This window comes from Megalobrama amblycephala, linkage group LG22 (genome assembly GCF_018812025.1).
Source record: "Megalobrama amblycephala isolate DHTTF-2021 linkage group LG22, ASM1881202v1, whole genome shotgun sequence".
Taxonomy (NCBI): domain Eukaryota; kingdom Metazoa; phylum Chordata; class Actinopteri; order Cypriniformes; family Xenocyprididae; genus Megalobrama; species Megalobrama amblycephala.
Genome location: NC_063065.1, coordinates 6,585,724 through 6,594,780, shown reverse-complemented (window position 1 = coordinate 6,594,780; position 9,057 = coordinate 6,585,724). Strand labels below are relative to the sequence as shown.

Below are 9,057 nucleotides of genomic sequence, written 5' to 3'. Positions count from 1 at the left end.
ACAAATGCTAAAGTTTCATGGAAAGACTCATATAGAGGCTAAGTTTTTCTTTTTTTTTTTGTGATGAACTAAATCTGTCCTCTGTCTTAGAATGCGTTCCTATCTTAGAAGGCTTCAGTACTCTGAACCCATCCTGATTAACCAAGTCCATGATCAAAAATTCACTCTGGGCTAAGGAGACGGATGGGGATGGCTCCTACTCCTCTGTAGGCTTACATTTGAAATTCAGTTCTTTCTTCTTCTCATCTCCGTCTTTTCTCTCTGAACTGTATCAACGAAAGAAAACATAATAGGACAAGGATAAAGACGCCCGCAGCCAGGCACATCTCGTCGCTTCCCAGTTAATGTAAAACTAGACTAATGAAAGTTCATTTATCATCACAGCTGGTTCTGTCTTCCCCTGCTTCTAATTTAATCAGTTGCTCTTTTATCTGTGTCTTGTCTCTTTTATGAGTACAGAGCCATGCAGTGAGTGACCTTTGAAGATACGCAGATCAGGGGGAACCCTTCACCAGTAGAACCACAGGGTTCTTCCCACGGGAAGCTGACACTTCAGCTTTCATCTCCAACATCTCCTAAGCCATTGCGTATAGTGCGCTCGGTCTGTCGCAGTCTAACCTTGTTACTGTGTTAGAGTCTAACATGTTCATTTTAATTGGTTCTGATTGAATATATCAAACATAACAAATGTCTTTATTAGTGCCTCTGATAACTTGATTCTTTTACATTTAAAGTGGTCTTGCATAACCAGACTTTTAGTCATATTAGTTTATTACGTCTGACTAATGACGTAAAATTAGGACAGCCTTTTGCCTGTGCTGTCTTGACTTCTTTGCTTGCTTTCATTACTTTTGCTTTCATTCTTGTACACTGTCTCGTTCACTAAACTGAACAGCCAGAGTTCTCTCTCTCACCGACAGCGGCAATGGCAACACCAATGCCAACGGACGCCGATTCAACATGCTCATTCGGCCAAAATACCCCAGACGTTGGCCAGCTAGAGCCGATACTGCAAAAACTGGGCCGGTGTCATGACAAATCAGGTCCTCCCTCAAAATTGGGTCTCTGTTAACAATCAGTTAATGATTATACTAAGTACATACAAACAATTTTTATTTAAAATATGTAGTGCATAATAAAACACATAGTTAATTAATAAGTAATAATAATAATAATAATAATAATAAGTGAATAATTGAACATCTTTACATTTTTTTAACTGAAATATTTGGACATTTAACACTTAATTGAACACATCATTACATAAAAGATGATTGTGAATACATGTAGAGCAATTGCAAATGCGTGTATAAACTAAGCTATCAGGCTAATTCGGGTATCTGTATGCTATGCTTGTACCTAAGCTAACTAATATAGATATTTATAGTCATAGTAACGTAGTTCAAACAGAATCATAACATGATTTTGTAGGAATTGTTATCAGACGGTAAAGAGAGTACCTATTAAAAGTAATTTGAGCCAGTGGGATTGCTTCACTATTATACAGTAGATTATAATTAGTCAAGACATCACGATAACAACTTTTGATCAGGCATTACCGCCTGTATCCTAAAGGAGACCCCAATTTCTGGGGGGGGGCTCAATTTTTCATGACACCAAACTTTTTGGCCTAGATGCAGCTGACGCGAGGCACAATTGACCCTTCGCCGGGAGTTTGATTGACAGGCGATCTAACCAATCATAGCGCAAAATCCACATTTTGTCCGACAAAGCAGTCAGGAGTTAGAAGATTAACCTCGGTGGACTCGAACTTGAAAAACTGTGTGTATTTACGTCTTTCCGCATTTGAAACAACATTCCTTCTGATGTTCATTCATGTTTATTTGATGCTATAAATTAATTAGTAGGAAGAGATGATCGGTTCACGAGCCGCTTGAGCTGAGGCGCTACAGCAATCTGTCATGACACATTAAAGAGCCACAAAACATTTTTTATTGTTCAAATTTCTTAAAAAATTACACAATTTTAAAGCTGGGACTTTGTTTAATATTATAAGTAACCTGCTCTGTCTTGTCTGTCGACGTGTTGTCAGTGTCCTCTTTGCTCCGCGATGTATTTTTCACTCTGTGTGGCGTGAGCGCCATGGCTTGTTGGACAAAGAAACAGTAACTTTGCGAAGTGTCAAATTGGCTTTAAAAGGGCCTTAAAGTGACCAGCCACATTTGTTTCACCTTTTTGTCTAACAGTTTATCACATTTATCGGCATGGGCTGTCGCGGTTAAGGAATTTCCCTTGCGGTATTTTTGAGTGGCTCAATAGCGCGATATGCGGTATTACCGCCATATATATATATATATATATATATATATAGAGAGAGAGAGAGAGAGAGAGAGAGAGAGAGCGAAAGAGAGAGAGAGAGAGAAAGATCATATTCAATAACGAAACTAAATAGAGCATTGAAGTAAAGAGAATGTCAAAATAAGGGTCTACAAAACAGAACATAAACCTGACAATAAGATGGTAGAGCTATTGTTGTATGTATAATAGTTAGTTCCGATCCTCGAATCTGACTAAACAAAACTTTCTGCTAATATTTCACGAGTATAAGCAGAACTAACGTTACTCATCTCTGCGCGTTCTAGACGGGCTGTCAGTCAGTGCAGTTACATTGTTGTGACACAAGGTGGCGGCAAGGGACTGTCTTTGAGTCTTTAAACCGTTCATTCAACTGCACGTTCAAAAACGCAGATTCATTCAGAGAGATGAAATGAAACAAGCTATTGAAATCATTTTAACGTTGAGCGCCACTTTATAAGGCTCAGCTGACCAGTAATGCTTCGATGCTAATGCAGAGATTTCGCTATCCTTGGACACGGCAACTTTTTTTCACGAATATGTCTCGGCCTGAAGGACAGACGCAGGTAATCGCACGCGCTCAGTCGATCTCTCTCACATTCACTGTCTGTTTAGGCTTGTTTAGTGCAAATCTACGGAGCCTCTGTACAAATCACCATGGTACACATTATGCTATCATTATTACCTTATTTAAAATTTAGTACTCGTGTATGAAGTGTAAAACGAGAAGGACATAGCCTTTCAAAAAATAGAAAACATGCAAATATCGCGGTTGCTGCGGTTTTTGAAGTGTTCTGCGGTTGGCTCGTCAAAAGCGCGATATTACGAAATTGCGATTATCGCGACAGCCCTATCGGCATGTACACTTCTGTTCAAAAGTTTGGGGTCGGTAAGATTTTTTTAAACGTTTTTGAAAGTCTATTATGCTCACCAAAGCTGCATTTATTTGATTAAAATACAATAAAAAAAATATTTTGATATATTACAATTTAAAATAACTTTTTCTGTTCTAATATATTTTATAATATAATTTATTCCTGTGATGCAAAGCTGAATTTTCAGCTTTACATTGTCACATGATCCTTCAGAAATCATTCTAATATGCCGTTTTGGAGCTCAAGAAAGATTTCATGTTATTATCAATGTCGACGAAAACAGTTGTGCTGCTTAATAATTTTATGAAAACCATGATACATTTTTACATTTTTCTCTTTCGGTATTATTTGATGCATAGAAAATCCAGCATTTATTTCAAATAGAAATCTAAGGTCTTTATTTTTTTTTTTTTTTGCCATCTTGCAAACTGTCAAACCCAGCAATTACTTCTTCTTTGAAAGCACTTATTGTACCGAGAACTTGTAAAAATGACGTCTTCTGGTAGACTTTAAACATTCTATGCTCAGAAATTTGCATTCAAGCCAGCAAATCAAATTGACACTAGCAATTTCCGCCATTTATGTGCTCCAAAAGTAGCAATATACTTTGAGATGTGTCATCATAGGATATCAATCTTTGCTCACACACGTCTACGAGAGTGCATTGCATATTCATATTCACTACGTCAAATAAATATTCAGTATGTTCAGCATTATGGGTCTGACTGATTCAGGCCGACTTTAAGGATTTTCAAGGATGTCTGTGGTGTATTGTACATTTTCATGGATGTAGAAACATGTCTGGATGTATTCAGTCATGAAGATTTTCACGCTCTTGAATGAATGACAAGTTACGTAACTTCCATGTGGTCTTCAATTTGTCTACACGCCCAAATAACATTTTTATAACAGAAGTGAGGAGCAGATTTTAGAGTGAAATGTGACATTAAATACATCATAATTATGGAGCTAAATGTCTGTAAAATCTGTTGAAAGTATTTGATAAAAACACTCCAGAGTACATCTCTAAAATTAGCCTTGTTTTTCAGATCTCTTTAGTCTTAAACTTTTATTTAATAACTAGAACAGTGAAGAAAGAAAATCAGGTAGACTATTTTCTCATCTAAAAATCCTTTAATGTTTTTAAATAATCAGATGTTCGCATTTGTCATATGCTCGGAAGAAGTTATCCTGACATAGCAAAGACCTTTGAGTTAAATTTAGTTTGGTTTCAAAGCTTGTAAGGATGATTCACCCCCCTCTTTTCTATAGAAGTCTTTTCTAAAACATCTGTCGACGCTTTGATCCACATTCAGATTAAAATGTGCCTGTGTGTGTGGGGCACATGAATTTGTTGGTAACTTCTTAAGATAGATTGTGCAGTCCGAGCTTGTCCAGGCATCAAAAGGAGGAAGAAAAAAAAAAAAAAAACCTTGATGTGTGTGACTCTAAAAGACAGAAGTGAAGTGTTTTTGCCGTGATTATGATTGGAAAAAATAATAATAAAATCTCCTGAATGTCTTGACGTCTAAAGACCGCCATGAATGGCAAGAAAGAAAATGACTACTTTTCCATTCCATCTCAAGTTCTAGTAAGATTGGAGAAATGACAAAAAAGACAGAAGAAGAAAAAAGATAGCCGGAGACACAGCGGCGGGTTTATGAATGTTGCACGCCTGACGCATTAGCGAGTAGCTCGCAATTCAAAGAATATTTTCAATATCTCATGCTGGTCTGACACTGGAGAGATTGATGGCTGTTCGAAATGTAGACGCATGTAGTTTACCATTCAAACTGTGACAGTATATTAAAACAAATGTCGATAGATTTGTCTAATGTATTATTTGAGGAAAAACTGAAGTAGCAGAGCTCATAGAAAACGCATTTTTTCATTTTAATCACTTTATGTTTTAGATCGTTATTGGTGTGGAATATTAAACCATTTATATTCACTATTATACTTCTTTTCTTGAGTCTGTTTGACTCAAAAGAATAATGTAAGCCGAAGTAGAAGTCTGGTTAGTTAAACTTCTATGCTTACTGACTTTAATTCCCTCTCGGCCCATGCAGAGATGTATTCGATTAGTGAAAGTGCCTTCCATTATAAATTCTTTATTTAGAGGACGTTGTGAGTCGAACCATGAAACTGTAAACAGCAGCTTGAGACAAATGCACTCAAAGGGCACAGACAGAGGTAGAAACCCTGACTCGCCGAGAAAGGCCATTAATCAACACCACACATCCCATTACACCAATGTGATTATTTAAACCTCGTCCTGCAGGGGGGAAACCACTCTGGCCACAACTCTTTTACAGCTTCTGTGATATCTCTCTGAAAATGATGTCTCTCGGCCTTTAGTTCTCCGGTTCTGTGCAAAAAGTGGAACAGCAGGGTGAAAAAACCTCAAAATGAACTTCAAAAGATGTAATCTACAGTTAGCAGCTCTGTTCAGGTAAACTGATGCCCAAAGCTGAGCTCAGATGTATCTTTATTGAAGCACTCTCTGCCTTTTGGTTCCCTGTTGGTTTCTCCTATTAGATTTTCGCTTGCGTTTGATTGTGGAATAATAGCAAGGGTCAATAATTGCGCTTGGACTCTTTCAGAGGCGATATGTCATAATAAAGTGATACAAGCTGTGATTAGATTGTCAAAGAGATGGACAAGGGAAAATCTTGTGCAAACAGCAACATTAAGTATATTGGGACAGGCTTGTGCGCCATTCATAATAGAAAGGAATGGAATTCAATTAAAGGATTAGTTCACTTCAGAATTAAAATTTCCTGATAATTTACTCACCCCCATGTCATCCGGGATGTTTATGTCTTTCTTTCTTCAGTCGAAGAGAAATGAAGGTTTTTGAGGAAAACGTTCCAGGATTTTTCTTCATTATAGTCGACTTCATTGAGGTTCAATGGGTTGAAGGTTCAAATTGCAGTTTCAGTGCAGCTTCAAAGGGCTCTACATGATCCCATCTGAGGAATAAGGGTCTTATCTAGTGAAACGATTGGTCATTTTCTAAAAGAAAAGAAAATGTATATACTTTTTAACCACAAATGCTCATCTTGCACTAGCTCTGTGTTAATAACTTAATTGTATATTAATTATTTCATAGTTTTGTTGCAAAATTTGTATTAAGCTGATGCAGGTCCTCTGTTGTGTGACTGTTGAATTGCAGATTCGCTTCCCATCATTCCAACTCAGAATGGTGAACTGAACTTTGGCCAATTGTTAAATGCTGAATTTTGCCCAACATCGACAAACCCACAGTAAGGTTAGACAGTTGATGCTGCAAAATGAGTCCGATGACTCTGGAGGACAGTGAGAGTGCAATAACACTAAAATAACAGTTGCAGAGCAAAGCTTAGCTGCCAAATTGACAACTCATTGGTTGGCAGCTCATTAAAAGTCACATCCTTCTTGGAAACTGACATCGGCTGAGGTGAATGTTCCAGTAAGTCAGCAAGACTAATGCTGACTTGACAACTTTGGAGTGTCTTAGTAGAAGAACAGTGTTACTGGATTTTGTTTCACCTAAAATCATAACAGTTGGACTTTTTGCATCTTTTGAGGTGGTAATTATGTTGATGATTTGCATATACCGATCAGGCATAACATTATGACCACCTTCCTAATATTGTGTTGGTCCCCCTTTTGCTGCCCAAACAGCCCTGACCCATCGAGGCATGGACTCCTCTAGACCCTAAAGGTGTGCTGTGGTATCTGGCAACAAGATGTTAGCAGCAGATCCTTTAAGTCCTGTAAGTTGTGAGGTGGGGCCTCCATGGATCGGACTTGTTTGTTCAGCACATCCCACAGATGCTCGATTGGATTGAGATCTGGGGAATTTGGAGGCACACCTCAAACTCGTTGTTGTGCCCCTGAACCATTTTTGCTTTGTGGCAGGACGCATTATCCTGCTGAAAGAGGCCACAGCCACCAGGGAATACCTTTTCTATGAAAGGGTGTATATAGTCTGCAACAATGCTTAGGTAGGTGGTACTTGTTAAAGTAACATCCACATGGATGGCAGGACCCAAGGCATTGCCCAAAGCATCACACTGCCTCCGTCGCCTTGCCTTCTTCCCATAGTGCGTCCTGGTGCCATGTGTTCCCCAGATTCATCAGATCAGGCCACCTTCTTCCATTGCTCCGTGGTCCAGTTCTGACGCTCACATGCCCACTGTTGACACTTTCAGCGGTGGACAGGGGTCAGCATGGGCACCATGACTGGTCTGCAGCTATGCAGCTGTGATGCACTGTGTATTCTGACACCTTTCTATCAGAACCAGCATTAACTTCTTGAGCAGTGTGAGCTACAGTAGCTCGCCTGTTGGATTGGACCACACGGGCCAGCCTTCGCTCTCCACATGCATCAGTGAGCCTTGGCCGCCCATGACCCTGCCGCCGGTTCACCACTGTTCCTTCCTTCAACCACTTTTGATAGATACTGACCACTGCAGACCGGGAACACCCCAAAAGAGCTGCAGTTTTGGAGATGCTCTGACCCAGCCGTCTAGCCATCACAATTCGGCACTTGTCAAACTCACTCAAATCTTTACGCTTGCCCATTTTTTTTTTTTTTACTTTTTTAACTTCCATTTAGGACAAAATGTTCATTTGCTGCCTAATATATCCCACCCACTAACAGGTGCTGTGAGGAAAAGGTCTGTTGATCATCACAGATACTCTTGTCCCATGTGGATTTTTGCACTCAACGAAGAACACTCCTTGTCTTCAGTCAGCCTGAAGCCTTTGATGGGTTTGTGTTGGATGTGGTGTTGAATATGGATTGTTTATGTTCACAGTACACTTGAGGATAATAGTGTCTGGCCTGCAGTATAAGACCTTATAATCAGAGCAATGCAGACGGATACAAGTACAGGGCAATTCACAATTTGTCATTTAGCGGACACTTTTTATCCAAAGCAATTTGCAATACATGAATTGCTGGGAATTCCCTCTGGATGAACTTGGTGCTAGTGTTTTGGTTACCATGTCCTAACCAGACGTGATGCGATGGAAGAATAAAGCTGCAAGTAATTTCTCTGTCCTTATAGGGTGCGTGATCAGACTCAACCACAGCCAATCATAACGTATTTGATGTTAAATATATATCTATGTGCAGAAGGATTTTGAGCCATTGAAATTAATTTGTGGGCAAAGCTACCAAGTGTGATGCCACAAGAATAGAAACCAAGCAATGGGCAAAATTACATGTGCATAAAAGGATACTGTTTTTAGCTTATGAAACAAAATTATAATTTCATTGTTGTCAGATTTTAGCAAGCAGGTATGAGCTGTACTGGAATGATGATACACTCTATTTCTAATTATTATTTTTTATTTTTTTATTTATTTTTTATAAATAAACAACTTAGAAGATTTATGATTTACCTAAAAACATAAGTCTCTTCCGAGCATCAGGGCTGCATTTATTTGATAAATTATGAAATATTATTACAATTTAAAATAAGTGTTTTCTATTTAAATATATTTTAAAATGTATTCCTGTTATGTCAAAGCTGAATTTTCAGCATCATTACTCCAGTCTTCAGTGTCACATGATACTATAGAAATCATTATAATATACTGATTTGTTGCTCAAGAAACTTTTCATACCGATATTATGAATGGTGATTTTTTTTTTTTTTTTTTTTTGTGGAAATAGTTATATATTGTTTTTCATGATTCCTTAATGAATAGAAAATTTAAAAGAACGGCATTAATTTAAAATAGACTTTTTTTACTGTCACTTTTGATTGGATAATCATCCTTACAGAATAAAATTATTAATTTCTTACAAATAAAGCTCACCACAAACTTTTGAACAGTAGTATATATACCAAATACAAATTATTTATATAAA

General features: G+C 38.0%; 1 long non-coding RNA gene across 2 annotated transcripts in view; it reads left to right on the top strand.

Annotated features, from left to right (window-relative positions):
- The first annotated feature begins 2,561 nt into the window (after nucleotides 1–2,561).
- LOC125257799 overlaps nucleotides 2,562–9,057 on the top strand; it is a 70,299-nt gene continuing 63,803 nt past the window's right edge. For both annotated transcript variants that reach the window (XR_007182455.1, XR_007182452.1), the window contains exon 1: nucleotides 2,562–2,882. This is a non-coding gene — a long non-coding RNA (uncharacterized LOC125257799). The remainder of the gene's footprint in view (nucleotides 2,883–9,057) is intronic.